General features: G+C 45.4%; 1 protein-coding gene across 2 annotated transcripts in view; it reads right to left on the reverse strand.

Annotated features, from left to right (window-relative positions):
- Positions 1–25,254, reverse strand: part of SNX10 (sorting nexin 10) — a 208,341-nt gene that overhangs the window by 109,361 nt on the left and 73,726 nt on the right. For both annotated transcript variants that reach the window (XM_085631647.1, XM_085631646.1), the window contains exon 2: positions 13,340–13,419. The gene's annotated coding sequence lies outside the window, so the exon portion shown is untranslated. The remainder of the gene's footprint in view (positions 1–13,339; positions 13,420–25,254) is intronic.

Here is a 25,254-nt window from a genome sequence, read left to right on the forward strand (position 1 = left end):
GGAAAGGATGAAGATTGTTTATGTAATAGCAGCTGTTGGTGAATCAAATCAGCACAAACATCACCTCAGCCATGGGCTGACTTAGTTTATTGTTGGTTGTTGTACCACCATAAAATGCTAAATGAAATTTAATAAAAATCTCCTCAGCCCCAAAGTCTCTCCTGTGGCTCTCTCTGGGGAAAATAACTTGAGTTCCGTGCAAGCCCTGCAATAAAATCCTTGAATGCGCAACAACAAATACCTTGCAGCAACCTATACACCCTCTAGTAACGTACACACAAGCCAAGTACACTTGCTCTGCTGGAAGAGAGACAGAAGGAATTGACATGGATGCAAATAGTTAAGAGTCCAGAGCCTGAAACTCTAGCACAATCTGTCCAGCAGCACTAAATTGCCAACAAAGGGACAAGCCTTTCTAGAATGAGCTGAAAAATGTCCTGTTGAATGAAGATTTTCCTTCTAGTTGTAGATCACAGGAAACCATACACCTATGTCTCTGGGGATAAAAAGAGGGCCTCTTCACAACAGTAGCTCTTCCTCCTCGTTGTCTATATCCTGTAAGGTGGTGCATCTCTGTCCCGTAAGCCTGCTCTAGCATGCCAAACAGAACTGAGGTCTCACATCATTACCACATGCTGAGCAGGCAAGGATATATCCCCCTGTATCCCAGCCATCACAGCAAAGTTCTCAAGACAAGCGCAAATAAGAAGAAGGGCTATGGCTGTAACCAGAATTAAACTAGACATGGTAGGTTGATAAATACTATGCTGCACACTTGATATTCACTTTTGCTTATGTATTTAGCCATAAGAATCTTTTAGTCACAAATTACCCAATAATGTCAAAACTTCTCGTTAAAATTGGTGACAATTTTAATTTTAAATGTCATTTTACAGGTTATGATAAACAGAGGGAATATATTTTTTTTAAATTTAAACTAAGCATTCAAATGTATTGAAACAAATCCAGTCATATATTTTTGCCCTAGATCCACTCATATCCAAGTTAAATGGCTTTGAATACTCTAAACCTCAGTTTAAAAAACTCTCCGATATCCACCTATTAACACTGTACCAGTTTCTTGCAAACTCTTCTGGAAGAACCTGTAGTTTAAGAAGACAAAATGAAGGATTTGCAATCTTCAATATATTATTTTCAATATATATGCCATTAAGGCGAACACACCATTTCATACATTATGTGCTGAAGGTTGAAGCTTAGCCTATACTCCTGATTTGTAGTGACAATATGTCACAATGGTGTGGCTACAGCTCACCAACAATTGGAAAACTGTTTTAACAGTCTGCAACCATCCCCTTCAAAAGCCAAGCTCTAATTAAGGGCCCAGCATATGCCTTTTATGCCACTGGTGGCCCTGCCTAGGCTAAGGCTTCCTGAACTGTCTAGAGAGGGAGGAATGAGAGCTGAAGGGGTGTTTCTGCGTCAACACGAATGAGCAGCAAAGAAACTAAACCAGCTGCATCCTGAGGCTGCCATGGCTAAAGCAAAAGAAGGAGGAGGTTGTGCAGCAGATACTGGCTTCCTCTCTCAAGTACACAAAACTTGCCCTTTTTAATCTAGATCACATAAAGCACTGTATTCAGGCAGCTGAAGCAGACCTTTGCCAGCTGCACTGACTGGTTACCATGCTTTTCTACTTCCACCCCCCTGCAACCACCTGTTGAGGCTACTAACTTGCCTTAGCTATTCATCTACAAACCACATGAACAGTTGAGAACCCCAACTTCATATTCCCCCTCTTTCAATGCAGGATCCAAAGTGTGTTTCAAGTCTTTTATTTCCCAATAACCAAAGCGAATCTTGATAGAAAACGACCAGTAAAGGTCAGTAGAATACCAGAATTGCTTTCTGCTTGTTCAACTGCCTCTATTTAACGGTCTTGACAGAAAACGACCAGTAGAGGTCAGTAAAATAACAGTACTGCTCTCTGCTGAGGGACTTTTTTCTGGCAACTGCCTCTATTTAAGTTTGATAGAAAACGAATAGCAGAGGTCAGTCAAATACCAAAATCACTTTAGCATTCGCTAGATTCCAGTCCATACAAATTTTCTTCCACGAGCACCCGTAGACTATATCATTTTTCAAATCTTGTATTTTCAGTGATATGACAACAGTAGGCCCTGATTATTTTGCAAAATGCTTGTTATTTTGACACCGTGAGACTACCGCCTCAACGACTGGATGATTCAAGCACGTGAAACTATGAAAAATCCAATACTGGAGAATAGGAGAATCTAATTTAAGATCCTTAGTGAAGCCTGTGCAGGTTTCCTACAGTGGCTCTTTGCCACTTCAAAACAAGAAGCAGTGGCAAGGCCAAAAGTCTGGCATTAGCAAGAGCTTGATTGTATTGTATTACTTTGTTATGACAAGCTTATGGAACAAAATAATAAAAATTAGAAACCAAAAAAGCAACATGCTGCTTCCTAAATGTGGTGGCTATGTGCTTGCAATAAAATAATCCTAGTATATCTTTAGTAAACTTAATGGTGCATTAGGAAGGCAGATGTACTCAGAACAGGTATGCAAACGGTTTACAATTTTAATGCACATTACACAAAAACAAGACTGCTATTGGCACAAAGAGAAAATACTACCAGTTATGAATTACCCTCGCCTGAAGATATAATTAAACACATAGGGATGACTAAAAAAAAATTAAACGATAAAAAGGAAAGAAAAAACATTGTCAAAGTCAAGTATTTACCAATCAACCTTAGCACGAACGTAGACTTCTTTTTTAAATGCAGGAGCACACAATCTCAGGCAAAATGTTGCCACTCACAATGCAAGAGTGGAAATGGCTGAAGTGGGCTCACCCACTGCCCAAGGTTGTCTGCTGTAGTGGGCACTTAGTTGTAGATATGAAAAAGATTGGGTTAGACAATCTAAATCCTCCACTTCAAAACCAAATTCAGCCCGAGGTTGTTAATGCCCATCAAAACGAGTATCTTACGTCATCAGAACAAATAGATGTATATTTTCTTGACCTATTAAGGCAATGCCCCCGTTATTAGCTTCAACTTGTGGCATAAGATGAACAACATCAGTCTTACCATTTGAGTTCAAGTCCAAGCTGACATCTTTGTCACACAAGAGGTTGATGAAAGGGCTGTGGGTTGCCCACCTACATCAGCATGAGAATTCCTAGATGCCACATGTAGTTGGCGATGATGCTGGAATAATCCACGAAATGTAGAGTGAGATAAGGACTGACCCGGTTTGTTTCCTGATAAATTTGAAGACATTCTACCTACTCAGTTTAAGACCAATTCAACACTTGAGCAAGACTGAAAACTCAGACAGGTGTGTTTTTACCAGATGAGTGGGCAGTGATAATCAGAGAGCTACTGACAACTTCTTTGACAGCAGGATGCTACAGAGCAAGGCCTGCAGATCCATAGACAGATAGCCTTCATAACGTTTGTGGTTCAATAGCCAGTTACATTTCAGGCCATTGATCTAGCAATTGCATGTGCACCAGGGGCAAGAGCTAAGCCTCTTGTCCAGTATAGCAGAGGGTAAAGAGGAATGTGGGTTGACGGCCGACACTCACAATCTAGCAAGAATCATTCCCACAAAGACTCAACCTCTCATAACTATTATTATAGTTGTGAGGAGTTTAGGTTGACCTTATAGTGCCACTTGGCACAAGGTTGGTGGGTTCAGAAGAGGGAAAATTGTGTGTGAATTTGCTAATAACAAAATATGTTTACTCTTTGCATTTATAACTGCTTCTCCGTAAACACCCTCTGAATGGTTAGTATGGGCGGGGAGCAGTCCGCTCTACGGCTGCTTGGTAGCCATATCTCAAGTGTGATGCGCACAGCCAGTTCTGGTTGAGCAGCAAACAACAATTCACATTTAATAGAAAGCTTTATAAAAGAAACAACCAGTGGCAAGCCAATAGGTCTCGCTTTAAAAAATATTGCATGGTAATGTGAAGCATTACTAGTAGAAGCATGGGATTGGATATGTACATGCGTGGAAGCAAAAGGCTGTAGAATAATATTGGTATATGTTAAAAGGTCAAGTGGCAGTTGCACTGTCAAGCCTGAACCAAACATCCATGTAGGTTAAGGATTGCTTGCTTTGCCTGTGCCCACATCGATTGTCCAAGTTTGGCACTTTCTGCACCATCCTCCTCCAGTTCAAGGGAATGCTTTCAACATTACGGCTGCTGAGTCAGTGTGGAGACTGAGTTGGCAAGCTATTCTCTGAACCACAACTATCTTTAGATCTGGTGAGAGTCTCTAGAGAGTGTTAGCCTGTTAAGTGTGGCTGTATTTATTAACCATTCTTTTGACATATGTTTTTGAGCTGGTGTACCCTCCTTATGGTCTTGACGGGCCTTATGGTTACGGTCTTCAAAGCTCCTTTTGAATGCGGCTTTCAGATGGAAAAATATTTTTATATTGATGCACAGTTTCTGTTACAAGATTTGAGATTAATTCTCTTATGCCAGCACTGGATTAACCTTTTGTTCTGGAAACAGTGAACAATCCCACTCCATCAAGCCCTTGATTCTGGCATAGTTTTCCTTCGCCACATCGCAATGTTTGGACGTGAGGCAGGGCCAATTTTTCATAGGTTAATGTCATTTTGTGAACCTGACAGCCTATTATGTTTGTGCTGTCCTTTGCCCCCTGTTCTGAAGCACTAGTCTCCTTGTGCATGTAGATCAGAAGAACAACTACCATGACCTGCATTGTCAAATGTGTGGCAAGACTGCAATACTTCCAGGAAGCTAATCTCAGCCTTGCGTGTAGTATTGCAGCGTGTGCCCAGACCTGCTGCTTCTAGGTCAGCCACAGTGGAATCTCCACACACCTTCATCCATCATTACCAATTGTGGGTCGAAGAAACGTCAGATCCCAGTTTTGGTATAGGAATTTTGTGGTTTGTGCAGAAGTGAATTGTTTTTAAAACACAATTTACTGTTATTGCAGCATCGCGTGGTTGGTCAGAAGCTAATAGTGATGTAGCATGTCTCACTTGGAAGGATTGGAAAAAGGAAAAGGGCATGGCTATCTACACATAAGTTGCATAAGCAGTGTCCTTGGTGTGCCCTTATCGCTCATAAGACATTGAAAATATATAGATTAGTCGCATAAAATTTGAATGCTGGTCAGTTCAATTGTACATATAAGAGACAAACCAAGAGATCTGACTAGATTTAGATGGTTTTATGATGACTTGCAGAGTGTATATTCTTATAACGAAAACACAATTAGCACTCAAAAAAGTGGCCTAGCAAAGATTTTAAACAATGTGTAATTTAATAACTGTGTCCACGTACGAGTGGATTATCTACAATAAAGAATTTTTAAAATGAAATGAAAAAAACGTAAAAAGGTCGTGTATAAATCCAGGGGACGCATACAGAAATAAAATATGGGGTGCTTGGCTGAAATAGTTGTAAGGCCGAGAAAGTACTTTGTATCACAATGTTCCTTTCATAACTCAATATTGTTATTGCTATTTACGACATCATTAAAAACGACTACGGTGTGCCGTACATTGTTAATGTGTTATAAACACAAAAAAATTGTATTTGAAAGAATAATAAATAAACGAGACACAACTGCAATAGTACAAAAACGGGGTGGGTGGGTGAGGAATGTAAGGAAAACGGGTATGGCTTCGACTACTTACAGGTAATCTAGTCTTTCACACCACAATCCGTATGACCCGTCCCCCCTGCTGCAATGCATGTCGATTCGAGCGCCAAGGGTCAGAATCTAATGTGCACTAGTGGGAAGCCTTATTCCTCTCTCGGTGGGTGGCCCAATGAAAAATAAGCAACCGTAGTCCCTTAAGAGCAAGGATTTCACATCACTAGTAAGGACTGTGCCTAGGAAAAGTAGAACTTGGAAAAAAGGGGGTTACAAGGAAGTTATTTAGACATTACAATAACAACCTCTAAATCCATCTTGCATGGTTTTATCTGTCACAAACGTTAACTGCACGTCTTATTGGATACATACAATCAGGCAAAATAGGCTTTTAAACAAAAAGGCTAAGGCAATGCGTTTTAAACACTGACCAATTTTAAAAAGTTGTGTGACCAATGCTGAGAAGTGTCCTATTTACAGGCTTCAAATGAATAGCCCATAAATCACTGAGGGGTGCATGCTTTTAAAAAACAAATTGTAAACTCCTATGAGCTTGGCTGCTTTTAACATTCCGGAGAATCCAAATGTATTGTTAATTCAGTTTTGTTACCGTCAAAGCTTTTATTTCTTGCAACATTAACGCACAATAGGCACTTTGTTTCTCCCCAACCTGCAGATAAAACAGGGTCACAAAAAGGCCTAAAGGCCTTCTCTTGTTTACAGGAAATTAGATGCTTTACTCTTGGAACCAGAAATAACAATGCAATTCTTGAATTAAGTCCAAAAAAAAGATCTGATGGTCAGCTCGCGAGGACGGATGAGTATAAGATGGCCGAAGACCAATCAGTAAAACGAATATGAATACGAGAGGAATAGGCAAGAGCTACCAACCATACGTAGAATTAGCATCGAGAACTGTACTGTTCACAGCCGAAATGGAAGCTTTAGAATCCAAGAAGTGACTTTTAGCCAAGTGTGATGGGCCAACCATCATAAACATGGGATTGGCAACACTAGCCGAGTATATGGACACTTCTGTAACAAGCAAGTGCAAGATCCTTTCAAATTTCCCTGGGGGCGAGAGATTCCTGAACTCAGTGGAAACCACATAGGCCCAAGATCTAGAGGGAGATGCTGCGAAAACCAGCTGCCCACTATGGAAAACCGCTTCCAGGAGTAGGGGTTAGAAGAGACGTGGTGATGGGAGAGAGCAGCAGACGCTGAGGAGACATTGGAGCTGGAGAGAGGAGATCAAGAGGCGTGGAGACGAAGGAGAGCAGAGGAGCGGACACCTGGATACAAGGAGACATAAGGGAGTTGCAAAGCAACAAACGGAAATACCAGAGCCGTGGACGACAAAAGTCCCAGTACTGCACACATTACAACCAGACCACAGAGAGGAAGATGCAGAAGTTCCAGGATGCCATCGCCTCGTTCTGGGGTTGGGTTGGGACTTGATACATCCCACATACATTCATACTGGCCTCTCCCGGTCTTCAGTAAGAAAAAGGGAGCATGAAGTTTTGGAGGAGTATATAACATAAGAAAAGTAGTGTCCAAGCCCACTGCTGCTTAAATACTAAGTTTATGACATGACATCCAACACACTGCCATATTTGTGTATGGTGCTAACAGGGCACTACAACAACAGTTTATCTAGCTTGTCTAAAATGGAGCTATTACAGTCAGCTTTTCTTCCTAATGGTCTCCAGACACTAATGATAGCAGAGAAAAAGCAAAAACAAATAACAAAAAGACCAGATAGAAACTGTTACACAATATGGCCTAAGAAATGCCAGAATGACCCTTTCCTCTCCGAGTCGAATAAAGAATCTAAATACAAAAGCAGCAAGTATTATGGAAAGCACGTTCACGCACACCTACAATTCCATTTTTGTTTCCAATTGATTTATTACACTGTATCAAAGGCATTGTAAATATTGTTCTCTAATTACTTCCCTAAATTCACCCTTTATTGTGAACAGTTAGTTGGTAAAGAAGTACAAAATTCAAAATGCAAAATGCGTTAAATCCTCCAGCCCACTGATTGCAAATGTGAGAATTTACTGCCATAACACTATTATTGGCAGTCAGGGGCGGCTGGTGACATTTTAAAGTGGTAGGGCGTAAGATGATTGGTATACTTCACTGTTGCGAGCGAGCGCAGCGAGCGAGCCCGAACCCCTATAAGGAGGGTTCGGGGGGGTTCTCCCCCCGAGAAAATTTTGAAAAAAGAGAAGAAAAATGGTGCATTTTCAAGCAAATTTGAGAAAGCAGGAAGGTTAATAAAGCAATTGTGAAAGTGCAGGTATAACATTAATAAAGAGATGTCATATAACATAGGTAGCTGCTTATTCAGTGTACAACCACAGAGCTTCATAACAGACTTCGAGATACAATGCATTTCTGAGTACCTCACTCACAGATGTTTTTTATTTAACAAATAAACTGGTTGCAAAGTAGCAGCATTCAAAATTGTTTACTTTTTGTAAATGAAATCAGCACGTCTCTCTCTAAGAGCAGCAAACTTTTCAATAACTTTTGTGTTAAAGTCCGGGATTTTCTGAACTAGCTTGCTCTCTACAGAGAGCATTGCCAAAGCATTGAGTCTTTCCTCAAGCATGGTGTTTCTCAGGAATGTCTTAATCCTCTTTAAGGCTGAAAAACATCGTTCTGCCTCGACTGTTGTCATAGGAGTGGTTATGACAATTTTAAGTAAAGCCACTGTCTCTCCAAGTGACTTTTCCATATTAAGTTTATGAATTAAAGCCAGCAAAGACAAGGCACTGAAAGGTGATAAAAAAACACGTGAATTTGCGTTTCAAATGTCCGATCCTGCTGCAGCACACTTACAAAGCCCACACATGACAGTAACTCGATTCAAGGCCCCATTCTCCCGATTTTTTTTTTTTACAATCTCCCACTTTGCTCTTCTGAAATGGTGGCATGTACGTTTCAATCAAATGTCCGATCCTGCAGCAGGTTTTATGACAAACAGCAGAGTAAAAATCTTACAGTCAGCAGAAAAGGACAAAAAAGTTTCATAAACTCAGCAAAGCACAATACAGAATAAAACTCCACCACATCCAACACCACAGCCGAGCCACCCCCATCCATTGAGCACTGAAGCCTGCGCTGCTGATACTTACTTGGGCGCTTCACACTGGGCCTTGGCTAAAGTTATTTCTAGATTGGACCACAGAAATGATGCGACTCTGTCGCTTTTAACAGACTTGACACACTCTCAAACACTTAATGCATCATTTTCTGCAGTTCTAAAGGCTCACGTTAATTTTATTTTTTGCATATTTATATAGCGCAAACTCGACCCGAAGGTATTGGAGCGCTTTACATAATTAGCACCTATTTACATTGCACATTCAGGCATGGGGAGATTAAGTGATTTGCCCAGAATCACAGGACGCGACCCCGAGGTTTCCAGCACCAAAGTCGGCAGTCTAGTTGACGGACCACATCCTCTCCCAACTGAAGAAAGTGCCACCTTTTAAGTCCTGCACAGGAAAACATAACACCCTAGGATCGTGGTGGTAATACAGTGAGTGCTTCTGTGTCCAGTTGGGGTGGTATGTAGATGCATAGGATATTATCATGTTTCCCCTCTACCGATCCCTCAATTCCCACATAGTCACCATGTGACTCCTGGAAGGTTCACATCCCCACGAGCCGGACATGTTTGTGAAGGGGTATGTACAACCCCCCTAGATCCCCTAGTGAAACCAGTGTGAAAGACCTGGTCATAGCCAAATCTATGTAGGAAGTGGCAGTTGGAGACTAGTAGGTGGGTGCCCTACATTAGCAGTACTTCTGGTGTGAATCATTTGGCAAAGCTAGGGACTGCCATGAGTTTGATGTGGTCAAAGAGGCCGTTAATATTTCAAGACATGACTTGAAAGTCAGCCAGGGCTGGTGGTCCTACGCGAGGCAATATTTGAAAATCAAGAGACTCTCAATCACAGTTGTTGTAACTGACTTTTGGGGAGCGTGGGGTGAACCACGCGTGAGCAGCAGGAGTGTAGAGGGCTGGTGAGACGGGGGCTCGTGGAGGTGGGCTCGCGCAGCCCAGAACACAAGGGATGATGGCGAAGAACATTTACAAAGTGTGACAATATTTCTTGGTAATAGTATTCTGTATTTGAGGGTGTCAGTAGGTACTGCATATCCCAGGTGGCGGCAGATTCCAGCGCACTCTGAATACATCCCCTAGGACTCCCTCCCTCTGTGGCAGTCCTGCAGTCAGTCACCCACTCCTGACCGCAGCCTTCCCCGCCCCAAGTACACGCTCTGACCTTATCCTACGTCTACCGCTGCCCCCACCCTCCTTTCCCGTAGAAGAGGCACGGCTCGCTTGTCGCCCCAGGATCGTCACATCCAGGCATGCGGCCGGCTCTCATCCGGTTTCACAGCCGCTAAAAGCCTCAATTAACCGCGCATTAATTATTCAGTACGTGGAAGGCGCGAGCCGCTGGCTGAGGTCTGGTTACAGTTTACACCTCTGCTTCTGGGGGAACAGTAGAGACACTAGTACTAGTCTGATCCGGAGAGGATGCAGACAGTGTAGGCACTCCTCAGACTCCTTGGACACCGATCACAGCCTCCCCCAAAAGACAGGGTCCCTGTGCAGCGCCCCTGGGGCCTTACATTGACCAGAAAAGTCCCATTGGTAGCTGAAGTAAAGTAAAACACCATCGCATTACAAATGCTGGGGAAACCACATCGAAAACGACAGTACTCACCAAGTCAGGGCCCAGGGGGACAACAGTAGAGACTCAGCACTGCAGTGTAGTACTACACAACAGAAAAAATTGTCACCACCACCACCACGACGAGTCGGTCGGTCGGAGTCAACCCACGAGGTGTGTACGCAGAGGCAGTGGCACCACCGCGTGCATGATGACGTGACAGATTGATGCATTGAGTGCGCAGCGCACCTCATGGCCAATCACTGTCACTGTGTTCAGACTAAGCCACAGTGATTGGCCATAGTTGCGCGGCACCCAATCCAGTTACTCCTAGGCTGCCGAGACAGTCTCAGGCTCTCTCAGCCAATCCAGAGACGCTGCATTAGCAGCGCCTGCCCTGGATTGGCGAAAGAGCACGGATAGGGCTCGCCCGGAGGGGCTGCTGCAGAGGCAACCCTCAGCCTCTCGACCCCCTCCTCTCACTTAGTAGTACACATGGCTACAGTGCGGCGAATGCGCATGCTCGTGCTTGTCGTGAGACAAACTCGAGCATGCGCAGATAAATTGCGAGCCGCCCGCTGCCGCTGTCAATCAACTCACTGTGTCACTGTCAGTGCTCGCCTCGCCCCCTGGCCCCACCCCCTTCATTGTCCGACGCTCGCATTCATTGCCTTGCAATAATAATATATTATTGCATTGCTGGTCTCAGTCTGCGACTCTGCGTGCGTTCGTTCGCGGTAAGTGGGGCTCCGCCCCTGCGCCCCAATGGACGCACCGCCACTGTTGGCAGTACATTTGACGAGATGGACAGCAATTAATAGGCATAATCCAGCGGCAGGTTGATTTATCTGCATAAACATGAACTGTACCCAACCTCTGAGCATATCACATAGGGACACTTCCATGTGTTAAATGAAGGAAGCATCGCCCTCTTTAGAATGCCAGCATTATGATTTCTTGGACTCAAAAACCTGTGTTTAAATTTTTGACGGGGAACATTACTTTTTACTTTATCTTTAGGTTTTACTGTAGAAACAAGTTACTAAACGTTGTCATTCGTACATAGTGTCAGTGCTAATGTCAACTGTGTTCCTGGACTAGATTACTGCTACAGTCTAGACTGCGGCTGTGTAGGCCCAGAGAAAGCATAGAGAGAAAAGAAGTACCAGGCTTCGGACGAAGATGCGCCTGGCACCTACAGTTTAACCAGTGCCTTAGGTAAACCCTTTAAGTGTCTAGGAGAAGGCCTAGTAGCACATGAAGGCATACTAGGAAGGAGCACAAATTTAAGTTTCATACAGCGGTCCCTTTGTCATTTGGAGCCCTCCATACAACTGACCTGGTTTGGAGATTCCCCTTGCCTCTGCAAATTCAGAGATGGGCTATGCCGCCCTGTGATACAGGTAAGGCAGATATCTTTCTTTCTCCTACTTTCTTGCCACACACGAAGGACCGAGCCAACCATTATAATTTGCCCATTCTTTGGTTGGCCTCATGATCCCAGCATAACATGGCTGACAAATGTAGAAGAAAAGAAAAATTATTTAAAACCCACTCTACACGACACAGGAAAGGCAGGGGATGTACTTGAAGGATCTCCTGATAAGTCAGCCATGGACGTCGATTCATCAAAATGCCAGGGGTAGCGGACGTGACATCACATGCCATGTGACCCCCCACCTGATGTCACAGGAAGTAGCATCATACAAACTTTGACCTGGTAACATCACAGGAAGTGACATCACCTGCCCTTTGGAACCCATGAAATCAAAAGAAGCGACATTGCATGACCTTTCGCTTGGTGCGATCGCAGGAAGTGATGCATCTTATTTTTGGTTACTTACATCACGCACGGAGGCTGGAAAATCTCTACAGATACAAAAGAAGTACCCTATAAACAGAAATACTTCAAATCCTAATGAAAATGCAGCTACATATATTGTTTCAGGTAGTATCTTCAGATATACAACTAAGAAAGTAGCATTGATTAAGAACCTATCAAATAGTGTACAACAACGGCAAATATGGTAGTCAAGTTGAAATCAGCCATTATCAATATCAAATAACTTATAAAATTGGAAGGTTGATAAGCCTATAATGTTCAAAAGAAGTTCACATTATCATTTGTTTTAGAAACTAAGAGTATCATGTAATTAAATCTCAGTCTTGGAATGTAGAGAACAGTGCTATGTAATGCAGGTCAAGTTCTACGCAGCAACCTTCCTTTCCGTGACAAGGTATACATAATTCTAAACCGGGGGAGCCCACTGAACTTTCCAGGTTTACGATCATTCATTTCTTTTACAGAAAACATGCACATCTCTGGCTCATTCCACCAACACATGTGACAAGCACAGCTGCTCCTAGAGGTGGGCAAACCAACAAAGTAACAGGGTCTGGCTTGGCTCCTAGAGCCCAAGCACGAGCCAATCCTTGAAACGGTTTGTTTTGAAAATCATACAAAAACATCACATAAAATATGATACAGCCTCTTCAAAATTCAGAAAGTGTAATACATCACATTATAGCACAGCACTGAGAAGTGCTTATTAAGTGATAGCGTTTAAATACGAGCCATCAGTGAACCACAATGCAAGACAGCTGTCATGTAAACCCTATAGGTGGCCCAGATTATAGAGCAACTTTATAGACTAATAAATTAAACACAATAAGTTTTATTACAACTGATATTCTGAACTCACATATTTTAAAGTGCTTTCATATGCAATACTGAAGAAAAACAGGTTTTGGTCAATTACAATATTTGCCTACTGCCTAGGATTACACAATTTAAGAGGGGAAGTCTTGATTATCCAGGTTTTCTGGTTTCACTTTTATTTTGTACAAAATAAGCCAGTAAAAGGCTCGGTGTATTACTGCTTATGGCCCCAACACTCACAGTAGTGCCCATAAAAACAACAGCAGCTGTTGGTGACGTACCTTCCTGCCACAGGCTGCCTTTAGAAAGAGTCAATAGCGAATTAACATGGACTCTGGACTCACCTACACCCAAGGCGACTCCTGCAGTCCTCGAGCTATCCGTGTGAGGTGCGGATCTCTGCGTCTGGGTGAAGCAACACTGCCTGCAGAGAACAAATACCAAAAGAAAGCACAATTAATAACCGGAAACAATAATCCAGCACAGTTTCTAGCAGATAATTCACAGGCAACCACAAAGAGTACAAAAAAAGAGACACATAGCTAGTTAGGCGGGCTACTGAGCAGCGACGAAAGAGGAGTGTGTGCACGGTACTGGGTTAGAGCTCGTACTCTAATGCTGCTTGTTTAATGTTCTCATGTTTGGAAAACGTGTCTTTAATGTCACATCTATGTATTGTCAGCTTTGTTAACAAAGTGAAGCAAGTTGCGCATATACTAACCTCTCCTACATGACAGAATTTTCAACTCAGAGAGTGTACTAGTAGTGCACATCATATTTCATTCGCATAATGCCTACTATTTTAGAAAAGAAAGCAAGCACTACTTTAATTCTCCAATTACAAAATAACGCGAAAACGAGATAGTGGTCAGTAAAATTATAACTGTCCTGGGAGGGGGGGGGGGGGGAGGGGGGCGCAGTGGCGGCTCGCCCATTGGGGCGTGGGGGCGTCACCCCACTGCTTTCTCGCGGTGCGAGCAGGCAGAAACGTAAACGGTAAAAATTACCATTTATGTTTCTGCCTTCTCGCATTGCGAGAAAGCAAAAGTGCCGCTGTGTCTGGTTGGGGGCGGGAGGGTGGGCGGTCCTGCTCGAGGGCAGGGGGGAGTGGCTTACCCACTGTTGTGGGTACTGACTGTTTGGTCGGCCCTGGAGCCGACCAAACAGTCAGTACCCACAACAGTGGGCAAGCCACTCCCCCCCTGCCCTCGAGCAGGACCGCCCATTTTCCCTTGTTCTCTACACAGAGAAAATGTCCCGGCTGGGGCGCTCGTCTGCTGCGCCTACTAGCCTTGTGATTGGCTTGAGTTGCATTGTGTAGGGGAGGAAAGCTGCCTCCTGGCTGCTTCCTGCAGCAGGAACACGCAGACCCACCAGTACAGCGTGGCCGGCCTGGAGCGGACTCAGGTACGTACATTTTTTTTTGTTGATTTTTGTATTCCCCACCCGCGACTCCCCCTCCCTCGAGTATGCCGGCCGCCACTGTGCACATTGCTCTGTTGCCTGAATGTTTTAGGTTCACCCTGCACAAATACCACTTACGTGCATAAAGTTGCCTTTAAATCCTAGTGAGTTCAGGGCTGTTACTAAATTAATAGGCTTACAAGCACGCCGTTTGCTTTTACAGTGCGAAGCAGCTGCAGCAGCACTATTAACGCCATATTTGCAAATGTAGACCCGGGCATGCAGACTGCGGCAACGCCTGTCCTCCGAGAAAGCTTCTGCTGGTTTACATCACATTGGGTCCTCACATCTAGGCCGCGAACTCCAGACAAAAGCCCTCGGGCCCCTACTGTCGCGGTTTCTCGTGTGAATTCACTTAGAACAGCTGGCTGGGACAAACAATTAGAAATGTGACTTTTGGGCAGGTGGCCATCGGGGAACCATACTCCCTCACCCCACTCCATTGACACTGCAGGGCGGTTGTTTGAGCCCTGAATCCTCTGACACTCATGGTATTTTTTTAGGACGAGACTTCACTATGCGTGCCAGCTGGGGAAACTCGTGTGGGCAAAAGCACATGATTTTTGATTTCTCAGCTGACACGCAGGGGTCCGTGAGAGCTGCCGGCCCGGGCAGAGCTGCGTGGCCACATTTAAAGACACTTTCCCTGTTCGGTACAAAGCATCTGTAGGGGGATTTCAAAATCTAATTTGAAGCCAGAGGACTTTCCAAAAGACCATTGATGAATCCTGAGCATGAGACCTCATGAAAGACAGTTGTAGAAATGGGGACTAACATGGTACCACGTTACCTCAGCGCTAAGAAGGGTGAAAACTGGATGTAAGGGAAACGTTATCTCTGTGGCCCTGCCAGGGGCTGCTGCTGGCGCCCTCCCCGCACCTCCCGGAGCACATTGACATGCGGTAGCACTAGCAGCCTTTCAAGTGCTGGTCTCGTCACGAAGCGCGTGATGAATCGATGCCCTCTTCTGGCGCCCTTGACACGCATTAATGTGGCTTTTTAGGATATGAAGAACGCGCGCACTCGGTGTGCTGTGGACACACACCTTCTTTGAACACCGCCTCGAAAAGCATTCCTTACTGTGCGTTTCATGGCTGCAGAGCTCTGGCACAGTGCCGTGGCGCTGGCCAAGGTCACACAGCGAGGAGGAAGCAAGTCAGTGACACGAGAACAACATCTTGAATAGCGCCGATTACTGCTGCCTTGTGGCTTTGAGGCACAACGCACAAAAAACTGTTATCATTACCCAGACACTAAAGAAACTCGTTTGGGGATACCATCATGTGTTTAATGAGTAGTGGGTGGGCCTTTTCCCGATGATTTTCATTAATAACCTATATTTTGCACGAAGTGAACTTGCAAGTTTCAAAACCTGGGTTTTCCAGAAATTTCCTGAAGTACATGCACTTTTAATCACTGTACAGCCCAAGACACTGCTCTCTTGATAGAGCGTCTACCAGCGTATGCTTACACTGATGGTGTTTGCTATCGAAGGAGGCACCACTGCACCAGATAACCGGAACGAGGCCTGCAGCTCTAGCCATGTGAGACACAAAATATGACGCCATCAGATTTTGATCACGGCTGCCTGAGTTACTACTGACTCTGTCCCAGTGGCGTAGTGAGGGTCCTAATTAAGCCTGGGCAAAGCACTACGCTACGCTCGCGTAGTTTGCGAAGTTTGCGGTACTTCGCACTACGAAAATTGCACGTAGCACAGTGCAAACATGCGTAGCGTAGCATTGCGTAGTGCAGCGGTCATTTTTTGCTTGCTCGCGGTCCTCAAAATCAAGTTGCCGATCGCGAGCATGGAAAATAAACATCCCGGCGAGATTCTCAACGCGAGGAGGTCAGGTTTCTCATTGCGAGTGGTCGCGTATGCTCGCGGCCGCTCGCGATGAGAAACTACCAGTCCGCGTTGAGAAACCTATTGCATTGCAAATTATTTTTTTGGTAGGCACGGGGAAATTAAGGGATTCCCCAGAATCACAGGCTGTTGAGCGTCCCTGCCGAGACTCGAACCCGGTTCCCTAGCTTCCAGGTCGACCGCTCTGCCGTTAGGCCATATCCTCTCATCTACTTCAAAGCTTTCTCGAAGTTGCAACAGAATGTTTCTAGCTATGGTACCATAAATGCCTGTTCAGCGTGGCTCCATGGAGCACCTACCAGCATGATATGCTTACATCCGTACGTCAAAGTGAAATAATTTTTGTAGCCGCCCAGTGAGCCACAAAAGTACATTTCAATGGGCCCGACATCACAGGAACTATGAAGGGCGGGGATCACACCCCCACCTACCGGTCATACTGACTCACCAGCGTGTAATCGAATGTTAATTTGCAAATCGATTTTTGTAGCACTATTTTAAAAAGCACCGCATTTGGCAAACATTATAAGTAACGTATAAGGATATGGTAATTGTCATTGTATAGGGATTACCCTCATATCAGCTTGCAAGCACTAATAAGCTGCAAAGCCAGCATTTACACATAAATAACAAAATACAATGCATTTCTTTTGTACGGTTCAAAAGTGCACCAGATTAACAACCTCGGCTAAGGGTTTCTGGTTTCTTGCGGTCCAAGTAGGCCCTAATGTGGGCTTTCCAGCTCGTCTCCCACCACTACTGTCCAATGAACCCGCCACTGGCCATGAAGTGTGAACAGCTGATGCAGCACTGCACATCACAAAAACATGAACATTGTGTGTGGACGAAAAGCCCGTCAGTGCTGCATTTTCAGCGAGGAAAAAGTGGCCCACTAAATAAAACCTTTAACTTTTTAGAAAAAGACACACATTTACTACTAAAACAAACCTTGCAATAACTGTACAGCTTTGAGTGAAATGAAATAATGCCACAGCTGTAAGATCTGGCAGCGGCACGCGCTGCTGGCTGGAGTCACGGGTGGGGTGTAGCAATGGCCCCCTCGAGTATCAAAGCAGCCATGCTCTCTCCTGCATTCAGAGAAAACTTAAGCAATGCCTCGTATAAGCCCCGAGCCAGAGCCCTGGTGGCAATTAACAATGCACTCCAGGCCACAAGTAACTGGGCTAGAGGCGACAGATCCCAGTTTGCTATGGCCCTATTAGGATGCCTAAAGTGAGCTTAGCGCTCGCCCCTGAAACATACGGTGCTCTGCTTCTATATTTGCTTTACAGACAGAGTGAAAAATTGTCCGTCCCCTATCCCCGCGCTCTGACCTTGCTGCTGCGCCCCTGTTTGGCGGAGTCCGTGCAGGAGCTGGAGGGTGCCCAACAAACAGCAGTAGGTTGGGGGCTGTATGGCCGTGGCGGGAGCTGCCCTGTTGCAGCTGGCCCGCCATGCTGCTTCTTCCCCTCCCGCCTTCCTCCAAGACTACTTCTCAGTGCCGCCACGTTTTCAGCTTCCTCAGCTGGCCTCCTCGCTCCCCGCAGGCAGCTGCTCATATGCTGACCGACTACATTACATGATAAACAAGCCATTCAGCTGGCGCAAATAAACAAGCGCGTTGCCCCTGAAGCGGGCGCCGCGCTCAGTCTTGAAGTTAAAAAATAAAAATAAACGCGCGTGGTGTCCCTGAAGCGGGAGCTGCGCTCAGCAGCGTTGCAAACCCAAAACAAGCGCATCTGAAGCGGATCGTGCTGAAAATGAAAATAAAAGAGTGCTTACAGACTTCTGAAGGAAATCGTGTAACGCTGCAAGTAAAAGATCCAGTCCGGGTGGGCGGGGCCAAACAGAGACAGGGCAGTAACAAGGAGGGACTAAGAAGCCTCATTCACAATGGAAAGCCAGCGTTTAGCATGAACTACGACGCAAGCCAATGGAAAGAAGGGGCGGGGCTTTAAGTACACTTCTGAAATCTGCTCGATTTCAAGAAGCCTCGCAGCGCAAGCATTGCATGCGCGCTGCAACGCAGGTCTACGAGACCTAAAAAAAACAGGCCGCCGATAACTCACGCTGCTGCATCAGATTGGTCCTCTATAGGCAAACCTGCCAAATCTGAATCAACCATGACCTCATGGCTACAGTTCTAGGTGTTCAGTTGATTGTCATGCCCTGTGTGGAATGCCAAGAAGTTTGTGAGGCACCTGTCAAAGCAAATCAGACTTGACCCCAGTTTCACGGTGGTGCTCGATGCATGTTGGTCATCGCGTTACCACAACTTTGGAACTAGTAATATCTGGTCAAGTGCACTAGGGAGATCGCAAGCCTCAGTCCAAGGCCTGTTGATGGACTTTGTGGGATCGATTTTTCTTAAACTATGGTGTTTAACACAGTGCTAACATGTAGGGGGAATGTCACCACCGTACATGCACAGAAGACAAGTGAATGTTGCAGGTTCATGCGGTTTATCGATGACGCAGGCCTGCAATTCCATAAGTTGTAAGAAAATATGTCCAAACATAAATAGAATGTATTTTTTTATCTCTGTGCCAAAACATAAAGGCTGTGTACGTTCAAAGAGTAAATAGGAGCGAAGAGTCGCAGGCAAAGCAGCAAGGGTCATAATAGGGGTCTTAAAGTTTGCAGTTGCGACCCTTGTCGAACCCCAATTCACGTCCATGAATTCCGTGATGACAAATGGTGAAAAACTACTATTAAAATCGATAAATCACCTTAACAACGAGCTTAACCAAAAGACTTCAGAGACTGAGAATGCGGTGAAGGCAGCAGCAGAGAAAATAGTAGACTTGTCAATGCTCGTGTTGGGCCTGAGAAATAAATGATAAACTAGGCAACTAAAATTGAAGTGATTGAAGGGCCATGCTGAGACACCAAAGAGTCACTGGAAGGTTTAACAACTTTCATAAAAATCGGGAAAATTAAATTCTGGGAAACTAGACTTGAAAAGAGGCCTGCATAACAATATCAGAAGAGGCTCCCATTTGGGGGTACACCGCAATTGAGGACAAGCCGACGGTGCCAAAGTGATGATCAGTCTGTCATCGGTTGACTTCAGACACTACATAGAACAAGAGTCAATGTGATAAAACTGTGTCACTCGAAGAAGGTCAACTTCTGATGTTTATAGACCCAAGTCCAGACACCTTTATGAGAAAGGCAAACACAAGGAGATGATGGCCGGAGTACTGAAACTTTTCAGACCCCCAGTCACAGATATGGGTTTAATCCATCAATGTTCAGTAGCTCACTTCGCCACCCCAATTCAGACCCAGCCAAATGCAAATCAGTCTTGACCCTGTTCCTTGTGTCTACCTTTGTGAGAAAGGCAGCACTGTTGGAATTCAGGAAAGACTCGATATCCAGAGGCCTGGTGACTTTGGGTGCCCTGCCTGTTAAGCTGAAAGTGACTCATCAAGGTAAAATACGTGTTCTCTCAACTTGAGGCTGCCACAGCCTGCCTATAGAGAGACTTGGAAGTCAGGAGGCATTCATCTTCTCAAGAGTAGCTTTTTCTAATACTATGGCCGTGGTTTCATCTTATTTCCTCCTGCCACTACTGAAGCATCTTTATTTGGGCAAGCGGACTGTGCCCTAGCCGACAACCTGACTACGATCTCAAGGAAATCCTCTCCCTCTAGAGGGTGCAAGTGGTATGGGGGCTGGCTTCCTGCTAGCTTGGTTTCATTATCCAGAGATGGATTCCTCTGTTACTTATCTTCCTCCCCATATTTTGTTTTTGAGGCTCTGGGGGTAAGAAAAGATTGTATTCGTCTTAGAGAGGCCATAACATTTGAAGTAGCAATTGGTTTATTGTTTATTTTCCTTGTTGTATGGGTTAAGACACAAACACCAGACTAAAAACGTATAGTGTGCTTTTTAGAGCAACTCATTGTTCACCACTGGTTGGATTGCCTGTTCACTCATTTGCTGGCTTATTAATTGATGGCTTTCCTTCCTCTTCTTGCATCTGTCCCTCACCTGAAACAGCTTCTTTACCACTGCATGGTTTCTCATTTTAGCACCCCATGTTTTCTGCTCTATCCGCATGTGCTACTCCCCCATGCTTTCTGTATTACTTCCGCCCTCCCAGAGAAACTGTTGCTTCACGCACCCCATATGATTTTAATTTTTTTATAACCCAAACCTTCTCATTGTTCTCCAGCTCTCTGTTGCTTTCCAGTGAAATGTGCACCTTCCCTCTCCTCCCCCAATTAACCCTGCTGCTTGGCAGCATTTACTTTTTTACTCCAGCCCCCACCCCCCTCTACCGCTCCCCATTGCTATATAAACATTTTAGGGGGGCCCAGAAGCTGCAAACTGTTGTGCTGTCAGTCAGTCAGTCAGTCAAAAGTCTTTATTCGGTTTAAGTGCAAACCATAAAAGCATACTACAATATAATGGATAAAAAACGGATTTCATTTTAAATGATCTATAGCACCTATAAACATATAAAAACAGCTAAATATCCAATTTAAAAAGGAAGAACAATACCAATTAAAAAACATTTAAAAGAGGACACAATTCATTTAATCAAATCTAATGACAACAGATAAAAAATTTGCAATATTAAAAGTTTCCCAAACATCGGTTAACATTTGAAGGTGGAGAAGAGCAGGTCTCACCTGCACAAAACTTTTTTTTAAAAAAAAATAGGGTGTAAGAAGCGTTTCCTAATATCAATAAAGTGCTCACAAAAGAAAAGAAAGTGTGTGATATCCTGTTGCGAAAAATTATCACAGGAACAAGGGCCGAGATCCTCTACCCTTTTCCAACCTTTCTTATCTCCAAACAATAGGTGTAATTGATTTAGTCTGAATCTAGTCAATAAAAAACGGTGATTTGCATTTGTGACATATCCTAGGTATGGTTCCATAGATGGTGTGGTTTTACATAGCTGGTGAGCCCTGACAGTAACCTTTGTCAGCTCATTTCCTTCCCGATCCATAGTAGCTATGTTCATAAAGGTTTCCTTACACCATTTTATGTCTCCCTTTACTAGGGCTTCTGGTGAATGGTATAATTCAGGTCGACCCAACTTTTTTGCCAGATTCTGAATATATTTCAGCCAGGGTATAGATGACCCATGATCTAGTAACATACAATCTCTCATGATCGTACGATTGAACTGTAGGTCCGGGTTTAACCAAATGCTGATCCATTTCAATAATGGGGCCAAGGCAATAGAGTCTTCTACAAAACCAATTCCAAGCTCCTGATGGGTATTATAATTTGCAGTTGAGATCGGAACTGAAAGGAGGTTTTTTAAAAACCTATCCTCAACAATCTGTATACTTTTAACATTTTTAATACCCCATACCTCGGCTACATACATTGCTAGAGAGAAGCATTTTGCTCTATATACTTGAATAAGAGCCTTCATTGGCCTGGCACCTAACTTCCTAGCAAAACCTAAAACAGCCACAGTCGCTCTAGATAAGACAATCTTTTTGGCTGTTATTTGGGTTACCCAGGAACCTTGGTCATCAAAAAGAACGCCCAAGTAGGGAAATGATGATACCCTGGATAATGGATGGCCCCCACATTTAAAGGTTTTAATCTTTGAGGATTTTGGTCCAATGGCCATTACATGCGATTTTGAGAAATTGACAGTAAGATCCAACGCCTTCATAAAACCCGCGAATGAATCTAACAATAGCTGAAGGCCCACCCCCGTTCTTGCAAGTAAGGCGGCATCATCCGCATATAAAAGTGCGGGAATTAGACATTTCCCTGCACGCGGAATATCATTACATGAGGTGATTAAAGCATTATCTAATTTGTTTATATATAGGGTAAAGAGCAGGGGTGCCAAGATGCACCCCTGTCTAACTCCATTAGATATGGGTATGTCTTCTGTACAGTTGCCCAATTGGTCATACCGAACCGTGGCCGATAAATCCCTATGTAAATCAGCTAAGAAGTAGACGATGTTTTTGTCTACTCCATAGGATAGGAGCAAGGACCACAATTTTGACCTATTTACACGGTCAAAGGCCGATGACAGGTCCATAAAAGCTACCAATAGGACTCCCTTCTTGGCCACCGTATATTTGCCTATTAATAATTGCAAATTTATACATTGATCTATGGTGCCCATCCCTTTTCTGAATCCGTACTGAGCCATAGAGAGTGTTCCTGATTCCTCTAACCAACCAGTCAGTTGGGCAAGGACCACCCTACCCAGTACTTTCACTGAGGAATCTATTAGGGATATTGGGCGATAGCAACTCGGGTCACCTCTGTCGCCTTTTTTATATATAGGTATTGTTAGAAATGGGATTTCTGGTTGGCTAGGGCTTGCGCCAAAGCCAGACAGAAACCACCACTCTAGTCAGGGCAAGGAAGTTACACGCCAAAGATAACCCCTGCTCACCCCCTTGGTAGCTTGGCACGAGCAGTCAGGCTTATCCCTGAGGCGATGTGTAAAGCGTTTGCGCGCGCACCCAGCAACAACACCCAAGGCCCACCACAAAGGAAACTCCACACAAGGTATTCTATAAAAATAACCTTTGTATTATACACAACACATTAGATAAAAACACACACTTTACAATGTGCCAACAGGCACGGGCAGAATTTACAAGGGATTATATATACAGGGGACAGGGCCACATGGACCACTGTCAGGAATTAGCACTTTGTAGAAATAGCACTTAGAACGTAGGAATAATATTTTAGAACATAGTACATACCATCACTGTAGCACTAAAAATAGAACATATAGCACACAACCAGTAACTACTGGTAACCAGAAAGTACCACCTACGCAACCCTAACCACCTTTAGGAATATCACGCAGGGAACTAGGACCTTACTAGTATCACCTGTACTAAGGAGAAAACAACCACCTAAGTATCACTCTACCTGTAGGGGTCTAAGCACATAAACACAGGATGCATAAAATACATTTAGAGGTGTAAGGAAATAAAACACATGATGCATAAAAACATAACCTACACTAGGAAAGACCTTCCCCTATGCATAGGTACAGCTAGCAATCAACATAGCATAAGGGCATTGCGCAGGCGCAAAAGTACATATGTAAACATCAACAGGTACCCTAGGTGAGGGCACGACACAGCAAAACTGTCCCCAGGCCAACTGGCCTCTCAGGGGTGCAGAAATGACCAATAGCCGATAATGTCAGGGCGCGACTGCGCAGGCTGCGCAAGCCAGGCGCACAATGCACAACCTAAACGTTGCAGCTGCCCACTAAGTGCTGGGCAGCTGGAGAACATGAGCGTGGGCACTAAACAAACAATGTGCCCCGTCGTGGGAGCCTCCTAGACTCTAAACAAATATGCCCCCAATGATGGAGTCTCGTGGGCTCGAGACAAGAAATGCCCCAACGTTGGAGCGACTCGCGCTCAAGAAATAATGCCCCCGCATGTGGTGGAGCCTCGTGGGCTCTCAAAGAATGCCCTCGCAACGTTGGAGCGACTCGCGCTCAAGGAATAATGCCCCCGCATGTGGTGGAGCCTCGTGGGCTCTCAAAGAATGCCCTCGCAACGTTGGAGCCCTCACGGCTCTTTATCCACGAAGAACAATGCCCCCAAACGTTTAGAGCCTCCAAGCGCTCTACAGTAGAGACTGCCGACACCACGGAGCCCCCAGGGCCCTCCCCTACTCACCGGGCTGCTCGCAGGGGGACTCCGTTCTTCTCGCTGCCGGTCTGCTTCGTGTAGGGAGCCTCCGGCGCTCCCGTCACACCGGACTCTTCCACCGGGGCAGTGCGAGGCGGCACCAGAGAGCTCCCGCTCCTCGGGGCTCTCTCACTCTCTCTCGGGTTCTTCCTGCTTTGCCCGGGACAGCGCGGGGTAGGCTCCCGGCTGCTTCCGGGTCAAGTCCCGCCCACGTCTCAGCGAAGGCTGCCTGACTTCCGGGATTTCGGCCCGGGCTGCAGCGGTGATTATCTCTGCGGCGATAATGAGGGGTGGGCTCCCTCAATAAAAACGGCCATAAGCGGGGTGGGCACCCGCGCCAGAAATACTTGATTATGCGGGGTGGGCACCCGCCGATGTCCACGGCAATGTCCCTGGCAGGGTGGGCACCTGCCAGGGGACTTTCAGGTCGGCAAAGACGGGGCAAACGCCGGGTGGGCACCGGCTTGGAGAAATAAAGCGCTCTGAGCGCTAAAAGGCAATTACAAGCGCTTCCAGGCGCTTGAGGGACAAATAAAGCGCTCCCAGCGCTTTGGCAAATTAAAGCGCTCCCAGGTGCTTTGGGGAGCAGGAAAGTAAAAGAGAAAGTCCAGCAACAAAAGTCCTGGCAGCAAAGTTCTCCCCTTCGTGCAGCAAGGCAGGGGGGGGCAAGGCTGGACCCAGAGCCAGCTCACTGGGCCTCCAGGCAGGGAGGTAGTCCAAGTGGCGGTCCTCTGGTCCAGCTACAGCAGCAGCCCCCCTCAGATAGGATCCTTGAAGAGAACAGTTTCTGTGGGGACACAGCCCCATTTTTATACAGGCAAACCCTTTGTTCTGGGTTCAGGGTGAGGGGGAAAACCAGTCGCAGCTGGTTGGGGAGCACCCTTGATGTGCTCAGCCCCTCACTCTATTCACTGGAAGGGCTAGGGTCGTCAGTCGCACCACAGGGGGCGGGGACAGCATTGTGTTTGGAAAACCCTGTCCTATTCAGGACCCAGGTGGACTCCTCCCACCCATCTAGCTGCTGATCTCCCCATTCACCACTGGGTGACTCATCCTGACACTGGGGAATCCCTAGCCCGTCACATGACATGACCAGCCAATCACGCGACAGACACACTGCACACAGAAGTGCCCACTTCTAGAAGTGGCACTTCCACACTAGGTACATACACGCCGCACACATCATCGCGCAGCATTCACTCCCACGAGTCCGCACATACCAAACTCGGGCCTGCACACCCCACGCATCAGGAACTACTAGGGACAC

This window comes from Triturus cristatus, chromosome 10, assembly GCF_964204655.1.
Source record: "Triturus cristatus chromosome 10, aTriCri1.1, whole genome shotgun sequence".
NCBI classification, from domain to species: Eukaryota; Metazoa; Chordata; class Amphibia; order Caudata; family Salamandridae; genus Triturus; species Triturus cristatus.